The sequence below is a fragment of the Streptopelia decaocto genome (genome assembly GCF_964273445.1).
Source record: "Streptopelia decaocto genome assembly, chromosome: 3".
Taxonomy (NCBI): domain Eukaryota; kingdom Metazoa; phylum Chordata; class Aves; order Columbiformes; family Columbidae; genus Streptopelia; species Streptopelia decaocto.
The window spans coordinates 72,180,182-72,199,924 of NC_138656.1; the positions used below are offsets into that span (position 1 = coordinate 72,180,182).

The 19,743-nt window shown below is 41.5% G+C and overlaps 1 protein-coding gene across 6 annotated transcripts in view; it reads left to right on the plus strand.

Annotated features, from left to right (window-relative positions):
* FYN (FYN proto-oncogene, Src family tyrosine kinase) overlaps positions 1-19,743 on the plus strand; it is a 141,923-nt gene that overhangs the window by 58,152 nt on the left and 64,028 nt on the right. For all 6 annotated transcript variants that reach the window (XM_082049070.1, XM_082049075.1, XM_082049073.1 and 3 more), the window contains exon 2: positions 4,120-4,190. The gene's annotated coding sequence lies outside the window, so the exon portion shown is untranslated. The remainder of the gene's footprint in view (positions 1-4,119; positions 4,191-19,743) is intronic.

Sequence of the window (19,743 nt, forward strand, 5' to 3'; positions counted from 1 at the left end):
CATCTGATCCTGTACACAGAAGTCCACCTTTAAGCCTTAAATCATGTTTTTATTTGTTTTAAACGGAGAGTCAATTATCACTGAGCAGTTTTTGCTTTAATAAAAAATCGGGGTGTTTGCAGGTTCACACCAAGAACTGTTCATGGTGGACTTGATCCAAAGATCCTTGAAGGTGGAAGGTGTTAATGGATGTGGGAATGCAGGCTTGAGAAAAAAAGTAGTTACTGTGTCTGTCGTCAGTGATTTCTCTTTTGCCAGTAGAAGTAAACTTCATTCTGCTCCCAGTATGAACTGACAAAAGCATATCTGGAAGCTAATGAGAAAAAACAGGGGTTGTCTTATGAAGCAGGCAATGTCATGAAACCAGATACACAAATGATGTGTGGTTATGCTACTCACCACATTATGTTTCACAAAATGCTTTTTTTTCTTTGCAAAAAGGAAGTAATTTCTACATAAGGCAACATAAAAACACTGCTGGTATATGTGCAACATTGGGAGGAGGGTATGGTTTTGTGGTGAAAAAAATCCAATTTGTTGGTGCTGCTTGCAGGAAAAGGCTGTTCTTGACAAAAGGTAACTCCCAAGAGTGTTTTGTTATTCTTCAAAGTTTCAAATCAAGTATCTTTGAGATTCAAAGCAACTTTTCATGCCTGTTGGTGTGCTAAGTATTTTACCATGTCTTACCATTTAGGAGGAGGTGCTTGGACAGCTTTTATTTGGACACCACTTCCCTATTTTTGGGGGGTGAAACTGTTGTATATGTTTTAGACTGGCATATAGGTAGCAAGTTGCAGCTACTTGTGGGAAGCTGGTGTTGCTTAAATCTAATACTATTCAATTGATCGTACTCTAGAATAGCCTCATTCTGTATTTGATTTTAGATGGCAAGCGGAAGGGGCATTCAATGTGTTTTTTTCAGAAAAGGTTTTAATTCTTAACACTCTTCCTTCACCTGCAACTTCTCCTTTCCCCACTCTTTCTTTGGCTGGGATAACAAATAAGCCTAAACGTTTACTGTATGCCATTCGGCTGGTGCCAGCAGCCTGTTGGATACTACCATATACCTTTGTACACTTATAGCCAACTCTGCATAACCAAAGCAAATCAAAACCTTTTATGGTAAATGCCTTCTTAAAAGAACTGTTTGTGTAAATAGACTTACGTGAAAGAAGCACACCTTTCACTGGATAGTCAGATGGCTACTTCCAGGTTTTCATTTTTCCCAAGCACAGAAACTTGGTAAGGCTTGTGGTCTTCCATTAGTAATTCTGGACAGAAAACCCTTTTGTCACCTCTTCTATCTGTTATACTAATTGTAAAAGAAGCCAAAATTGGTGTGTTCATTTAATTTACACCTCCTATGCTGTATTCTCCAAAGTCAGCAAAGCTTTTCTGAAAAGTGCTGATCAGAATCTCGAGATAAGTAACATTATCCAAAGCCTTCAAGAAAAAGGAATATTCCTCCTACATGGTTAAGTAGAATGAAAATCATGAAGAGTAACAGTGAGTTCTGTACAGACCCCAGACTGAATACAAAGAAAGAGTGAATAATCCTTGGTTTTCTCTGCAAGCCATGTCCAGCCCTCACCCCTATTTATGCACCAAAAAATATTCCCTTCTCTCTCTCTGCCCCATCTACCTCCAATAACTCATGTCCTTTTTAGCCAGAGAGACAGGGCATGTTTTGCATCGCCTTCTAAAATCAAGCAAAAAGCATCCCCTGGAAAAGTTTCAAGCCTTCTACCTGCCACCCTCAAAGTTCAAAAATTCTTGCAAGGCTCAATACGTGGTAAATTGTCTTTGCCTCAGATTTAACCAGACACCCTTTTACTTGGCCCTTTTGCTAGTTTTTGTCATGCATGGTCTCATCTGAGGGCCTGGACTAGACTCCTTTAGCATGGATTTAAGGGAGCTGCCTGCAATCTGGTGCCATAACAGGGGAGGTTTGCTGTTGGTTGAAACCAGCACTGCAGCCAAATAAGCTGTCCCTCATATCCATCTGCCATCCTTTCCTCCCTTTTTTTCCCTGGTGCCAACAGAGGCTTTTTTTTTTCTCCAGCTACTTTGCAAACTTTAGAATTCACCCAATTCATTTTAATCCCTGTTGCTACCCTTGCCCTGTTTGGTGCACAGGCATTTGTGCTGGAGGGAGGGAAAAAGGCAGAGAAGGGGTGAGTGCTGCTAGGGCCACATCCTGAAGCTCCACACCAGTGCTGGGGGTGTGCTCAGCCCCTTTTGGCAGCGGAGCCAGTCCCTGTCTTTCAAGTATTCTATGGGACTGGCAGCGTGGAGTACAATTTCCCGTACTTGTCACTTCTCTGGGGAAATTATTAAATCAGTCTCTTGGTGTAGAAGAAAATAATGAGCTAATCCGGGGTTGAGGTGCTATTGGATTGTTTCAGACCTGGCTCTTCTCTTAAGCTCCGAGCTTTTCTGCATGCAGATGTTATCCAATTAGGTCGGAAGCAGAAAGAGAGTTTCTAGGCTTGATTTTTTTCTTTCTAGGCCAAATGCCTGGAAGCTAGGGAGGGAAATGGATGGCACTGGAATAATAACCACCTTCCCTGAGTTTGAGCAAAGCACTTAAGACCCATCTTTTTTCCAGTGTTTTCACAAATTCTGCCAAGCTGTACAGAAGTTGTTGGGGGAGGAGGGAGTGTTGTTTTGTTTGGTTTTTTTCTTTATTCCTGTATATACCCAGGGTTTTTTCTCAACCACTAAGCAGAGAAAGCAAGCAGAGAAGACAACACTTGGGTTTGTAGTTATGTGACTAAAAATGTCTGTTCCTAAAATCTTTCACAACAGCCTCTTCTGATTTGTAATGATTTTTTTCTTTTTGTTTTTTCATTCTCTCCCCGCCCTGAACTCTCCACCCAAAATTAAGTCTCAGCCTTATGAGATCAGAGGTCTACTTGCTAATCGAGATTTAGAGCAGTATAATCCAGTTGCCGTGTTTTAAGGAAGATTTGTTTGGTTATTCCTTAATAGAAACTTTATTTTCTTCGCCACTTTTCATGTAACAATGAAGTAATTTGACCTAAGAAGTCATGGGCCCTTCCTTTCCTGCGGGTGCCTACAGCATCCTTCAGGAGATGTGCCAGTGCAAAGATCTGCAGCTGAGGCAGGTTTTTGCAATCAATAATGCAGGGCTCCAAGTCATCTGTGTATAGCTATAAAGTTACTCATCCAGCAGTAATTTCACAGATGCCTCCCTCGTGGAAAATTCAGCCATGTACATGGTGGGGAACGGGAGTTTAAAGCAGTTCAAATTCAGTCTGGCTTCACCTGGGCACTAAAATGTGTGTCCTTCGCCATTTGCTGTACCGTTGCCGCTCCCAAACCTGAACACCAGCAGAATCATAGCTCCTCCATCTTCTAGCAGTTTACAAACTAAACGTTTTAACATCATTGTCAGTCTGTGCTCCGTGAGTTGTTCTTTCAAAGATTTTGCCTCAAGGAAAAATAAGGAGCAGCTGTCATTTGAAATTCACTCGGGGTTGGCAAAATGATGGCATTTGTCGCTTCTGCTCTCCATCTTCTACAAAGTGGCCCTAGTGTGTGTTGAACTGGATATTGCATTGACTTAATTCTTCTCCCTCTTTGTTCTCCTAGAGAACACCGAGTCATTAATATAGTCTAAAAATGCTGTGTGGCGCAACCCCATTTATTTTTCTTTGTGTATTTTTCAAGCAAGGATGCTGTCAAGAGCCTTATGTGCATCATATTTCAAAACCAGTTTGTTAAAGAAAAATCGCTAAGAGATACTGGGTTGACCAATTTTTTAGGACTGGATCTGAAATAATTGGCACACTTGCTGTATGCTGCTGTGCGCTTCATTGTTGTTGACTTCGTTTCCGTGAAGCCTGAATAGCTGTTGTGTCAGTGACCATGATGTGTCTGAGCAGTCTGAGGGAGCCCTGCAATTATTTTAATATTTTGCATAATGCCAGTGGAATTTAATAATAAGTTTTGAAGGTTCAAATCCAATTACCTCTTTCACTAAAACAGAAAAAACAGTAGAAGTTTGGTGATAAATGTTAGCAGAGTGAGAAAGAATTGTAACATAATTTATGGTGTACCAGACACTAATTTTTTTCCCTTTCTCTTATTTTACAGGGCATGTTTTCAAGCCATTTCTGAGGAAATGTGGTAAACGTGAACTTGCTCTCTTTGGGGGGGAAATTCTGGTAAGTTGATGCCATCTTGATCAATTTTCATTTTCAATGAGAATTTCAGAAATATTGTTTTAGCTTTTTTCAGTTTGATGTGTTTTAGCTGATGGGAAATATAGAACTATAGTTGATGATATGTGTTTTTCTTTCTCTGGTATGGAGACTCACAGTATGAGAAGCATTGACAGAAAACAGCACGCTAGGCCTTAGGGCAAGGAATGTAGTTTCATTTGCTCCAGTGGCATCTGTTTATTGTGTGTGTAGCTGTTATATTCTGCTGACGAGTGGCTGAGCTAAAACCTAGAGTAGAAGAAACACAAAGACCTGATTTAGAAACAAGGGAAATGAGAAAGTGTGCTAGTGGTATAAAACATCAGGAGCAAAAATAATATAGAAATGTAAAAATATGTAGATATGTAAAAATAACTCCTAAAGTGGCGGGGGTGTCCATTCATTCCAAAATCTTCCTATCCATTCCCAGAACATCTGACTGGCACACGTGCCATGTGGAGGCAGGATGATTTCCTTATGCCTGAGAGATAAGGAGGTAGTTAATGCTCCTGTGTGCTATATCAGTTTTCCTATTCCTCCTCTTCATCCCACTTGACAAAGCTTTGCTGCTTCCCTGGCTGTTCTGTGTGCAACACTTCCAGAGGCACCAGCTTCCTACAGACTTCTGGTCCTGCAGGCGCTGTGGGAATACGGCACGTCACATGTGATGTGTCTGTGCTGCTGAGCTGCCCTGCTGGGAGGAGAAGGAGGCGGAGAAGGATGAGAGGTAATTAGTGACATGCCCCAACTGGAGGGAAGTAATCCTGAATAGACTCTCCCAACCTGAAAAAAAAAAAAAAAAGGCAGCAGATTTGGAGCAGTTTGTAGGCTTATCTTTCTTTGCCCTCTAGTAGACTGTCAATATACACAGTTCTGGTTGGTGCCAAGCAATCACCATCACCCCTTGGGAAAAAAAGGCCAGCAGAAGATTGTGTCCGGCCTTTCTCTTGGCTGAGCAGGTTATTGGACTGGTATTTTTTTCTTCAGCCAGTATGTGCAGATTCCAGATTAAAACTGGCTTATTCTCCACTGGCAGAAGACTTCGGAGTCAGATAGCCTGCAGGGTAGAAAACTGAAAATCAAAGACTGGCTCTGTGAGAACACTTGTTCTTTCCTGCCATTAAAAAAAAAAAAAAAAAAGAAAACAGATGTTGTTACATCACACAGAAAGATCTGGATTAGCTAGCAGATGTTTAAATGTAGATCATTTAGCCTTCTGCAGAATGTATAGTCTTAAAGATAAGAAAACATAAGAAAACCAATATCAGAATTTTACAAAGAAGTTGGCCAAATGCACAAAAGGTCCTGTGCGGTGGTAGCTGGGTAAACCCTACTGTAGCTCATTCTTTTAAGCATTTTTCTTTCTACAGTTTGGATTTTCTGACAATTGGATGTGTTTTAAGTTTGCACCTATATCCACATACTGGGAAATATGAACAACAATTATTTAACTGAAATTTGGTTGGAGGGCCGAAGATGAGACACAGACCAGCAACATGAGCTCATTGGTCCATGAGATTTTGTGCTGACTTCTGTTACTGCAAAATAGGGTAGGATCTAGATCTAATTTTCTTTTTGGTGGTAATAATGATACTTCAATCTTAAAAGATTTCCAGTATCCCTACAGACTGGCTGATCTTTGTGTGGCGTGTGACAAAGCTATGGTGCTCACAGGTCAAGGAGTAGAGTCATAATTCAGAATTAGTGATGCCATGTAATACCAAGAAAAAAAAATTTATCAGCAGACCTGATAGTCAGATTGTTGTGTTTTAATTTCCCTTCAAAGATGCATCTGCTGAAGCCAGCCTAGCCTCCATGATTGGCCTTAATAAAAGAGCATAGCTCAAAAGCAGCGAGAGAGAAAGCAGCAGAATGTTTGTTAGAATCACAGAATAATTTTGGTTGGAAGAAATTGCCAGATGTCGTCTTGTCCAAACCCCAAGTTGAAACAGGTCCTATAAGGCCATGTTGCTCAGGGCCTTGGTTTTCAAAATTCAACTAGATGCCAAGGCTGGAAACAATATGGCCTCTGTGGGCACCTGTTCCCATGTCTGACCATCCTGAGGGTGAAAAAGTGCTTCCTTGGTGCTTCGTGTTGATGTTGCTCACTGTCGATCAGTGTAGACTTTGCATCTTCTCTGCCTGTGAGAGGACCCCAAAGGAAACATAATGTCACACAAATGCAGTAAACTTGTTAGCAGCAAAAAAACAAAAACCATGGGGCGGGGGTGGGGGGGAGAACACAAACAAAAACAAAACAAAAAACCAAACACACAAACAAAACGAACAAACCCACCACCAAAATGTGGTTTACAGCGGTTCTACTTGGACGGTGTTTCTCAACCTATAGTTCATGAGTTCGTGTTCAGACTTGAAGACCATGGCTCCTTGACTTGGTTGAATCTCAAAATTTGGGAGAAGGTTAGCTAACAGATGCTCCTGAAAACTACCTGATTTCCTGACTTGCTTAGAGATATAAGCCAATGAAAAGAAACACTTCTCACTGCTAGATTGAAAACATCACGGAATCTCTTCAAGTCAGTACAAGCTGTGCTTGTACCACTTAGTGCTCCAGGATTTTGCCCTAGAATTTAATATTGTTTTCCTGAAGTCATTATAATATGTAAACAGATCCCAAAATTTTTGTTTGTTTTTCACAGAATCACAAAATATTAGGGATTGGAAGGGACCTCAAAAGACCATCTAGTCTGATCCCCCTGCCGGAGGAGATTCACAACTGTTCCTTCCCCTCTTCCCACTTCAAGCTGTTTGCAAAATCTTATTTTGAGGTAGGAAAATCAGGAACCTTGAGTTTCTGACCCTACTGTAGGTTTGCCTATGGCATTCCAGATTCTCAGAGAGATTTAAAATAATTACAAGAAATGTAAGACAAGAAGACAGTTTTGCCCAGTCTCTGTCCATAACCCACTGAATCCAAGAAGGACTGGACATCAAGAGAATATTCTGAATTTATCTTGACATAGCAGCTGAGCTCAGAGGCTCAGCAGTTATTTATTCATTTTGTATCAAAGTCCTAGACAAGGTCATGCAGCCTCCAGATCAAATATTCATAGTGGTTTTAGGAACTGATTAGAGAAATATACTTGAATGCTGGGAGGGAAATCTTGGCTGAATTTAAAACTTCTTCAGCTAAGAGCTGATGATATCTTTCTGAGCAGTGTGAGAAGAGACTTCTTTTGATGAGATTTCTGTAAAGCAGCCTTGTGGATGTCAGAGCAGATATTTGTGTGGCACTACAGGTTTGACCTGCCTTACGTTGAGCACAGAGTTCAGCAGGCAGTCATGGAACGGCCGTCCCTCCACATCAAACAGTTACATGGCTGCAAGGAGTCCCAAGAAGCATGGCTGATGTAGGACAGAAAACCTTGGGGTGATCTGTGCTTTATTTTTAGCCCTAGTCAGACTGTTCTTTGCCAGTCTAGACTCCCCTTGAAACTCTTGCCTTTCAGATTTCTAGGCATGACTTATGCTGTACAGTATGCTGTTCTGTCCCTGTCCTTGTAGACCCTGTAGTTGGTCACAGCCATCAAGATCAGAGGGGCTTCAAGCTGTGAAGTGAATAGAAGGGCTGCTGTTCCATAAGCCTGACCTGCATCTTCCTGTGCCAGGTGTGCCACTGTGTGTTCCTCCTTTTCCTATAGATTTCCTCTTCCCAGAAAAGCTGTGAATGCTTCAGACACAGGCCTTGAAGCTGAATATATACCTCGGGGCCTGAAAGTACACTACTCTTTTCATTATGAATTTAGGCAGAGGTACCTCCCCACGTTTGAGGCTTTTTGTTGTTTCAGCTGAAATCTGAGATGCTACACTCCTTTTCACACATTTCTCTGTAGATTAGAAGCAACTAGTCATCTTAAACAATGGTTTTGGTTATTCCTAGTTGCTCGGCTGTATCATGGAAAATCTGGATTTCAGCTCCGAAGACTGGTGTTTTGGTTTGGTTTGTTTTTTCCCCATTAAGGACAGTCACATTTTTCTTCTCTATTTTAAACAAAGAGAAATTTAGCAGGCAGTACCTGCTTTGTTTCTTAGAAATGATATAAAAACAGATTTTCAGTATCTTTATGCATATTAAATTTGTTTGCCTTTAGAAAGATTGCAATGCCCTGTGCATTCCTGGGTGTCCAATTTGTATGATACAATTATTTACAACCTTGATGCCTACAAAAAATGCTACTGAAGTTCCCTTGCTGATTCTTCTTCTTATGTCAGGTTTCTGACATGAAGTATTATAGAGCAACTATGTGTTATCTACAAACAGCTTGCAAAATGTGCTCTCACTGCAAAAATAACCCGCTATAACTTTTGCTTTTTTACCTGTATTCTGCCATGCCCACAAGAGGCTTTGCCAGAATCATTAGCTGTTCTCTGTAATTAGGGCTGACCTCATGCATTTTAGTCCTATTTCTAGAAGCTTTTCATTTTCCAGAGTCATTAATTTGGGCAGTGATGTGCTTCATAATGTGCTTCTGTTGCATATCTTCTTTATCACTTCCTATGGGCTGAAGATTGTTGTGCATCCTTAGGAAGGAAAGTATGTGGAAATGCTTGAGCATTTTAAAATACCTTGGGATTTACCAAGATTGGCTATGCTATGCTTGTAATTCCTTCAATTTTAGTCTTTTTCTTTTCTTCCAGTCTAGTCTGTGCAAAAGATGAACATGTTGGTGCCATTGGGTGTGGTAAATGTTAAATCTGGTCCAGAAGATTGCTGAGGAATAGAGCTTTTTACCTGCCCAGAACTGCCTGTCTCCAATCCCGACCAGGCTGGACTTAGTCTGCTCTTTTAAGAGATGTGGAACATTGTTATTCTTGTGTTGAATTTATTAAATCAGATAACCCTACACACGGAGGTTATGTTCCAGTCTCCTGCAGAAGAGATCTTTATGTCAGTCTCTGTCCTCTTCCCAAGTGTTTTCCTGCTTCTCACTGGTAATCTGTTTAGTATAGCTTTTTTATTTTTTTTCCTTTTTCCTTTTTTTTCCCTGAAGTTGAGGTGATCCAATTGTTGGAATTGCTCAGCAAAAGAGAGCTGGTCTGTGGGCCATCCATCTTGGTGTCCCTCTTGCGGTAGCCACTGGAGAAGAAGTGGGAAAGGACAGTTAAGACAGCAGGTGGAACAGAGAGCTACGTGCAGCTCTACCTCGCAGCTTTCTTTGCTGGCTCAACCGCAGAGGTGTTTGTGGTGGATCATGATGTTACAGCAGCTTGAAGATCCATTATAGGATTTTGCAAGTGGTCAATTGGTTGGGTTTTGTTGTTTTGTTTTGTTTTTTAAATCTGGACAACAAACCCTCCAAGTTCTCTGTTGAAAGAAAACCTTTAAATTTCAAAATTCGGAGGTTGCTTTAGGGAGCATTGCATCAACTTTACTCTTTTCCATGTTTGCATCAGGGTATTTTTGTTACTGTGCAGTTGATACAAAAACACCTGCTCCATCATGCTGGAATGTTCTTGTAGCTTCTGTTCCCCTTCCTCCTCTTTGGAGGACTAAATAAAAACCTATATGTGATACACTGCAGGGGCCACTACCATCCAACCCATTATGAGTTCATATTTAGATATTGAACAGCCTTACACCGGATTTCACATCCAGCCCTGTTTATTTAATATTAAAGTGTAAGTGCAGCTTGGAGCAGGCAGGTCCCACCCAGCTGGTAGCAGGATCCTGGGGCATTCATTGTAGGTGGGATCTCCAGGGAATTTAGTTGCTAGGAAGCATCACCTCCTTAGTGAGCTCATGCAAATGGAGATTTATTTTTTCAGTTGTTAGTAATTTAGTCATGTTTGGGAATTTTCTGCAGAGATCAAAATACAAAGATTTTGCCTTGACACCTTGCAAGTTTATGGTCCAAATCACAAAACTTCTTAAGTTGTTCAAGGGGTGACCAGAAGCTTTTAACATGAACAAATCACTCCAGTTTCCCATGCTTTGTTTCAGACTTAGCTTGAAAAATTTTGGCTGAAGTCATGCCAAAAATCCAAAACAGCAACAAAGCAAGGAAAAAAAAATCTCCCAGTGAACATCCAGTGTGGAGAATATTGCCAAACTGTGGACTGTTTGTGCCAAGTTTATAATCAGGCAGTAACAGGGTCTTAGTAGGTAACGCTCTCAACCCGCAGCAGATGAGTCCAGCAGCACAGGGAGCGAGGAATTGCCGCAGAGAGAGATGGGGCTCTTACCTGTGGCCTGGTTTGCATGATGCGCTCCATGTAAGACACAAATCACACCTGGGATTGAAAGAAATAGATAGCATGATTTCTGGGCATCAAATAAGGCTGTTTCTGTGGATAAGACCCTTACTGAATGAATACGTGTTGTAGTGATAGATACACGTACAGGTAGAATTTAAAGTGTGTGGATGGATGTAGATTATCCTGACCCGAGCGTCCTGTATTTTGTAGGACAGCCACAGTGATGCTTTACTTCTAAAGAGTTTCCCTTATGAAATGGAGGGGGAGGGAGGTGGTTAATGTAATTCTCTCGACATTAATTCTGCCTCATCAATACTTCATGGATTTAATAGATTTTAGAGCTACAGTCATTTGGGAGATTATTTTATCAGCCCAACACAGTGGAGGTTGCTGAAACTAAATGGAGGACAGAATGCATGTGTGTATGTGATATAGGATGCTGCAGTATCAAGAATATTTAATTCTGATGGGATTTGTTTAGGAGATTTCTCTGTGCCATTTGTGAAACTTTATGTTGGGCACTAAATACTTCGCATATGGACAAGTTATCTCTTTGGTATGGATCTCTAGGCACAAGTGTCTGTTTCCACCTCATGGCATAAGCACTCTGCTCTAGTTCTTCATCTTTCATTACGTCTCCCTCTCGCTTAAATGCTCATCTGGCACGAACATAATGAAACTGCATATAAAGAAACATGAAGAAGAGGAGAGATCTCATTGCAGATTACCAAAGCTGAATATTTTTGGACATTGAGTTATTTATATTAATCAGTTTGCAAAGCTCACAGATAAAAGAAAGCCTGGGAAGCAATCCAGAAAAACCAAGAAGAGAAACTGAAGAAAGTAGTGTGAAGATTGTATATTAGTGCATGTTGTGAGAATGCCTGCAGTGCTGTGTCGCAATACCCACTTCAAAATAAAAATGAAATGGGTGGATCTTGAAGGCTGGTGCTCAGTAGTGGGGGAGATGCCTGCTTGACATGTCACTCCCCATCAGCAGAGGTGGAAAGCTCTGTCGGGGAGTGTTCCGCATCATCCTGCAGCAGCCCTGCTAGCAATGGTGGGCAGCATTCATGGGCTCCAAGGGCTTTCACACAGTGTCCACTAGTCTGTGGGGTCAACTCTTCCCAAAACACATTGTCAGGGAAATCACTGATGCCAATTTTTTAGAAAATATCCAGTGAGCTTAAATTCATGAGAAGTTTGTGTTCATGCTGAAGGTATCACCCTGAAAACCTCAGGGCTAATTGAGGTTTATACAACCTTCTAATAAAGTGTTTTGTCCTTGTGACCCATATTGCTTCTATTGTTTTTAGGGAAGAGAAAATAATAAAAGATTCAACTGTGTAAATGTCATTCCTGCCCAACCCATTTAGTATTATAACACAGGGAGAAGTCTGCTTTTTTCCTCTGGCAAAAGCTCGAAAAGCCTTGAAGATCGTGTGCATCTTGATCATGTCATGTAACAGTGGTAGTGGGAAATATAAAATCTAGTAGCTCAGTCTGCAAGGGATTTGAATCCTGCCCTTCTAGTCCTACCAGGTGGTATCTAATCCTGTAACAGCCTTTCAGACCATGTTGATTTACTGATTTACTGGTATAAGGTTTTGGTTTGTTTTTTGTTTGTGGTTGTTGTTGTTTGTTTGTTTTTGGGGGGGTGTCTTTATTTTTGTTTTGTTTTTTAATCAAACTGTACTTCTTAACTTGTATTTTTTTTGTGCAAAAATTCTAACTGAAACAAGTGGCTTTACAAGCAGAAGGATAAAAACAGAAATAGCAAGAGACCTTTTAGCTTCTTTGTAGAATTATTAGTTAAAAAATATGTGTGGATCTTAGATGTGATATGAAATATTAACTACTTTTGTCTCTGGTTAACAGACCTTCCCGTTCATGCAGTTAAGATGCCAGGTAAAAAGAAGGCTCTGTAGGAACAAGCTTCCATTGCACACTTTGGAAACAGGAGTTCAGGTCATTACTTGTCCTCTTTTGCTGTTTATTAAAAGTTAAAAGTTTGTCTTCTTTTCAGTGGGAACTTACACCAAATTACAGTACAGTATGCTTAAAGCTAGTGGTCGCATTGGTGCACCAGCACCCATTGCTGTGATGGATTCTGAAACTAGTTAGCTGTAACCACACTGAATCATCAGTTTAGGAAAGTCCTCATTTTGCTGTGGTCTTTTTTGGTTGTGTGTGACAGAAGTTGTTGTCCATTTCCCTCCCCCTTCACTAATATTAAGGCATTAGTGTCTCTCTTCATGCTGTTTACTATCAAACATAATTCCATTTTACGCCCATTTCTTTCCATTTACATCCTTTAAGAAATGTTTAGGCAACTGGGTCTTTATTCTTGTAAGACAGAGGCTGATGGAAGATCGATTACATGAAATTCTGCTCTATCTATAGAGCAGGATAACTGAAAGTACATCTGTAGACATATGGAAAACATAGAGACTGACAGCTGATAGATGCTGTAGACTCCTCATTGTTTTCTACCACGGTGATTCCACCAAATGTGTCAAAACACAGAGAAAAAAAAATGTATGTGAGTCAAGTGACATATTTTTTGACTGCAAAGACTGTGCAAAATCCACGGTCTTATTTTTAAGATATCCTCTGTGATCATTTTGGAATCTATTAAATGCCTTTGCAGGAGCCCAAGATCAGTCCATTTGCTTTTTTAAAATATTTTGCTCTTGAGTTTTGCCCTCTAACTGCCTGTAATTACACAGGGAGGCTTAGTTTGAGTCTAACCACCAGCTTTCCTGTATGTTGTTAGATGTTGTTGGGGGATTAGCATGCACAGTTGTAAATGACAGTATATATCTTCATTTTATTTTTTGGGTTAGACTGTTTGTAATCCACATGTTTCAGATGAGAGAAAGCAAGCACTATTCAAAGCTGACAAAGCAGAAGAAAAGCTTATGTTGAATCAAGAAACTGCTTGCAGTGGCCTTTTGCTCCCCTCAAGGAAGTGAGAGCATGCCAAAGACACAGGCTGCATGGCTAGTGCAAAGCAGAACTCTTGCACATTGGCACTAAAGTGTTCATCACTTCTGTGGTAGTGCAGCATGTGCCTTCCACGTGTTTGTCACCCTCTGCATATGGTGTAGATGTTATCCAGAAACAGTTATTTGGAGAAACTTGTCTGGTCACGCGTGTGGAATATGCCATTGACTATTATCAACAACAGCGACTCTTGCATGCAGCCGTGGCGCTGGTTTTGCTCTAAACAGTTTCACGTGGCTCGTGATCAGTAAAAGATGTAACACCCTTCATCTAGTATCTTTTTCAGTGGTGTGCAAAAAGGCTGTGTGTTGCATAATAGGCAGAAAGCAGCCCACCTTGAAGAGATTTCAGAAAGTGGATGTTGGGCAAAGCTTGGAGAAAGGAGCCCCATTTCCAGGCGGAGAGATCAAAGCACTCGAGCTGCTCACTGTGCACAGGCAGGGAGGGGTCTTTGGGAAGAGCTCACACTCAAATTCGTTTTGTTACTTTGCTTTTCTCACCCAGTTTAGGTCCCCAAACTTGCACCTGCTTTTTCTCATGCTTTTACGCATGTGTGATTGGGGTGAATGTACGTGAGACCTGAGTTCTAAATTTTGTGGGAAACACAGACCTGTTACTCTGGTGTTGCAAGACCCCTTTTACAGCACCTTTAAGTTGCCAGAAACCAAAATACAATTATGTTTTTCCTTTAAGGCATATATTTGAGACATCATTGAAAGTCACATGTGTTGCAGGGGACTTCTAATTGCTCTGTTATAATATTTCTGTTGCTCGACATCCTAAATTTCTATTGCTGTATTAAATATTTCCCTAGTAGTACTTCTGATTAAAGAAAAGAGATTCTAAGCCGTGACTTCTAACCACATCGTCTCTAGCAAAACTTCCTCGATACTGTGGGAGACCGGTACCATTCCAGGCAACCATTCTGCTTCAGCAGGAACTCTAAGAGTGCTGCTCTGTAGAGAATTTTTTTGTTAAATTATCACTGTTGCTTCACTTCCATTGTAACCAGCAATTCTCATGGTATTTTTTTCCCACACTATATCTCTTTTAGAAGCTACTAATGAATACAGTCAATGTCTTACTAACTTCCTTTTCTTTTCGATCTCTTACATCTGGGGTAAATTCCAGGAGCTTTAAGGAGTAACTCTAGGCTCTTCTGGGTTGGAGATATTTGTCCTTGTCACCCAGATAAGAACTTTCCTTATTTAAACCAGGAAAATAAGGATGAAACATAATAATAATTAAAAAATAGAAATCTTTTCAGTTCCATGGTGTAGGAGGAGTAGACCCTAGGCACAGCTGACAATTAGTTGTATAGTTTCTTCAGGTTGATAACCAGTTCTGATAGAAATCTGTTCTTTGACAGGCAGTTCTCTAATGATAGTGGACAGGAAGAGCTGCAAATTTAATATGCTCTGCAAGTCAGGGCTGGTTGAAACACCAGAAAACTGTGAAAGACTGAGAAATCCCCTTAGAGCTTGTTTTGTCTGCTCGCAACTTGCCCTTTCTTGTATTTAACCAGTTTGAATCCAGGTCATCTGTCCTCAGCTCATCTGTGTCAGTGGAGTGGTGGAGTGTGAAGGGAGCACTTTTTCTTTCTTTTTTTTTTTTAAACCCAGAACACCTGAGCAAAATATTAATAGCAGGCGGTACAGAAGTTAAATCACGGCAGTCCACACAAGGTGTCGAAGTAGCTGTTGGTAACGGCACCAGCCAAAATCTGTTCTTGGTCAGTTTGGCAAGACATAAACTAGTAAGTGACTCATCAAAGGAACTTCTGCGGTTATTTGACAGATAATGCTGTACATACACTGTGTTAACAAGCTTGACTTTAGGTTAACATGTCCAGCAGTCTCCAGTTAAACCTTCTGTAATTTACAGAAGTAATTCCTTCTGATGTCAGGCATTGTTTTCCTGCAAGGGTTTGGAAACACCTGAGCCATCCCAATCCATTCATTACATTTTGTAGATCTTATGAATAAACAAAAGCTTGAAAGATAGGATTCTTCACTGGAGCCTAGTGAAATCTTTTGCAAAGGCTGTTGAAGTGTCAGATATGGCTTGCAAATAGCAGTCTGATGCTGCAGATTATTTAAATCTGTATGGCATCATCAGTGGATACTTTACAAACCTGCTTATTATGTAAATGTATTCAGTAACCAGTGGACATGAGAAATCATACTTTTGTGTGCTCTAAGTCATCTCACCTGCATTATGGTTGTTCTGGGTGGAAACCGTGTCTGGCAGCAACTGGGAACCTCCAGGGAGCTCATCCTCAAATTGCCACAACTATGATTTACAGGAACAGCATCATGGAGCTTCTTGGACTGTTTTAATCTTCCTGCTTCTTTCTGGGTCTTTCCAGGTCTAACATAATTTTAGCTGCTTCTTAGCAATTAGATTAGGCACAGGCAATGTTCCTGTAAAATTGCCTGAGCAGGTCCTTTGGTAAACAGTAATAACCTTGTTGTGGCTCAGGGGCATTTGGCAGGATAATTAAACTGGACTTCAGCACCACAAATAGTTATGCAGTTAAACACCACAGATCTGCTCAGGTGCTTGGTGAAGTTTCTATATACATAGGCTCTGTCGTGGCTATATGTGTCTTCCATTTATGGTTTCTCCTGCAATTTGTGCATCGCTCACTCTGGAAAACCATGTTTTAAGTACATTGAATGATAAAGCTCTTCTGTCTCTTATCCCACAGATGTACCAACATCAGACAGATTCACATTGATCCATGCCATGTCTTTCTTAGGTGTTTATTTTAAAACTATTTAATCCCTGAACATTCAGGCTGTTTAAGATAAAGAGAACAGTTAAAGATTTCATGCAAATCAAGAATCACCTTTGTGAGGATCTTTCCAAATAAGCCTAAAAAGTGTGCAGAACTGATGATTACTTTTTCATGCGGGGTCCATATTGATTTTGTGCTGCATGACACATCCTGCCAGGTCTTTGTGCAAAAAGAAAAGGCGCTGACCTCCTGCTCCTTCCCTGACAACCTCTTTGCTTTCCGACCACCTGTGTCTGGTTCCCCTGCCGCTATCCCCATAAACACAAATGCACCTTTCAACATCATTTCTCAAGCTTTCTCCTCTTCCTTTCAAAGAGCACAGAGAAAGCAGGGTGTCCCTGTCCACAGATAGGCATACCCTTACATTGCCAACCAATAGTCTGATTGCTACAAAATACCCACGGGTAATTAGTACTGTGTTAGTACTATGGTTAATCAATTTAAAATTAAATGCCACTGGTGCTGGTGAAAGGTTGTACCAGGCTTTGCTATGGCTTTCAGAAACCCCCTGTTTTAGTGAATGCTGTCTCTGAGAAGGGATATTGGTTCTTTGTGTGCTGCCTGTGATGAAAGAGGAACAGAGGGTGTAGCTTTCACACAGTGCTGTAAATTTTATTATCATATTTTCATCTAGATCATGGGGTTTCTGTGGTGATTTTAAGAAGGCAGCCCTTCAATGTAAGGAGGCAGGTGTATCTCCTTAAGCACAGCAAAAGGAGCTAGTGTGCCAGCAGTGAGGGAGATAGGAAGCTCATCTCCGCCTTCCTAGTCCACCATCCTCATTATTAGACGATTCTGCCTTCTAGGCAGACAGATTACTTCATATTTTTGTTCATTAATGATTTATCAGACATCTCCTCCCCTAAAGGCTCATCTCCTCTGTTATATTCACAGCCCACACGCAACCAGCAACATGTCACTGCCAGCTGGCACGCAGGCGTTGGGAGTGGAAGCTGCTGGTAGCCCTTTCCGCATCTCCTGTGGCCTCCTCCTCCCGTCCCTTCCCAGCTGCTCAGCTCACCTGCCCGCTCCTCAGTGTCCTAAATTGCATCAAAGCCATCAAATCTCCATGCGTCCTGTTCTCCTGTTCCATCTCTCAAATTTGATTGCTTTATGTGCTTTTACTACCTATATTAAAAAAAAAAAAAAAAAAAAAAAAAGAGAGAGATGAGGTGATCCCACTTGTAATGCAGCAGCGCTTGTGTTTCTGTTGTGGAAACAGTGGCCTCTCAAAGCACAGCAGGTTTTGGTGTGAGAGTATGCTCAGTGGTGACTTACATTTTAGTTCCAGGTAGAATTAGTAGAGAAGAGAGAGTGCTGGGAAGAAAACGAGCGAGCTGTGTCTATGAGCAGGAAGGTGTGGGTTGGCTTCAATTTCAGGTGCTTGGCACAACAGCTCTTTTGAAATGCTTTTCCAGTTGTCTGTGTGAGAGAGTGATTTTTATCGCATCACTAAAGATTTAACTCTGTTCTTGTTCTCTGTTCTGCTCCCAGAAATCAGGTATGCTTTGAGGTCTGGGAAAGGGAGTGAGTCCAAGTGATGTGTTCTGATGAAGGGGGAAAAATCCATAACTGTTCACCACTCTCTAACTCGTCCGCTGCAGGTGGGTTGTGACTGAGTACAACAGGGAAACAAAGGGTGTAAGACAGGAGGAAAAAAGCATAAGGTAGGAGAGAAGGAATAAGTGTAACTCCCTTGAGTCACTTATGTGTGAATGTATAACTCTTGAGGGCTTAATCTACTCTTGGCAAGTGGTGACTGATAAGAGAGTCAATTATCTCTCTTCCCTCTTCCACACCCTTCCAGCGTCTTCAGAAAGGGCATGCAACAGGAATAACAAATCTCATTATTGTAGCAAGTTACAGTGGAAATTATGGATTAAATGTGCTATGGACTCCTCAGCAGAGAGAAACTGGCTGTTCCTAGGATGCGTAAAATAAATTTTCACTTGCGTTGTTTTTGAGGACTTCCTGAATCATTCAGGCCCCTCCACATACCCCTTTGGCACAACACTTCTAAGCAAAACAGTGTTAAAGGCATCAGGCTCTAACGGAGCAGCCTCGTTGCTCCTACTGCTTGAGGACAGGCAGAGTCTGAAACTAAGCAAGCTCAGGCTTTGGGGGAAGTCTGGATCTAAATCCAGACCAGATTATCTTTACCCTAGGTCTCCAATCTGGAGCTTTGCGCTGCTGTTTTAAGGGGAGAGCTAGAAGGAGAAGGCGAGTTCGGGCTGACAGACATAGTGGTGTTGATTTTCTGTTGTGTGCTGCAAGACTAATCAATTTAGATGCCTTTGGCTTTGGAGGGGAGAAATGTGGGTGAGAACAGTAGGCTGTTGTGTGCTTGAGGAAGCCAGGTGTCTGGAAAACCGGTGTAAATTCTGAGAGAGTAGAAGGGCTTGCTGCTCCTCCATGGCCTCCCTGTTGCAAACACAGCAGCTTCAGGCTCCCACAGGGCTGAGTGGGAGGCCGTGGCAGGGCTGGGCTTATGCAGGCTGAGAAAAGAGGTTGTCGTATGGTGACTCTGATCAGAACAGCAGGAAAAATAAGAAGAAATGACAAGTAACTGATTTCAAGGGGTAATGTGTGAGCAGAACAGGGACTTGGAACGTGGGTCTTGCAGGTCCATAGACCAAGGTCCCCAGCCCATCAGTTGCTGCAAGATGGGTGCATCCCAGAACCGTGGATGAGGAGGGCAGCTGAGCTAGAGAAAGCATGTCCATGCATTAGGAGGCGTGTCAAAAGTTCTTCCAGGTCTCTCAGTAAAACCTGTCAAACCTGGCACATGACTATCAGCTGAACTTAGGGCTTGTTTGCCCTGGGAGGTTGCCATCAGTAAAGCCAAGTGTAAATGTACAGTACCCGCCTACTTCGTAACTGCTCACTTTATATGGAGAATATTACCTCGCATTTAGCGTGCATTAATTGTGCAAGAAGTTACTGTAGCATAAGGAGTGTGCACTGAATTTCCACCTGTGGTAAGGTACAGTTTATCAAGCAATTGTTTGTTTTTTCTTGCATCCTGTCTGTTAGCTTTACCATGTAGATTAGAGCACAGGTTCTAAAAGAGCAAGAATTTGAAGCACATCATTTCCCTGCAAAATGTGTACCATGCTTTTGTTACATTACTAAGTTGTTGCATTTTCTCTAGTTTCTAGGGAGGAAGAGGAGGACATTAGTAAATACAGCAGGCCTACACCACAAATTGCTGGCCTTAGAAAGGACCTCTGGAGATCATCCAGTCCAATCCCTTGTTCAGAGCAGGGTCAACTTAAAGTTGATATCTCAGAGCCATGTCAGGTTGTTTTTTGAGTATCTCCAGCAGTGGAGACTCCACAGCCTCTCTGTGCAACCTGTGCCAGTTCAACACTCCTGCAGTAAAAAAAGGGTTTCTTTCTTACGGTTAACCAGAATTTCCCATATTTAAATTTGTGCCCATTGCTCCATGTCCAGCACAGCACTGAGATATGTTGCCTTGCCCCCGGTCAGGATAAG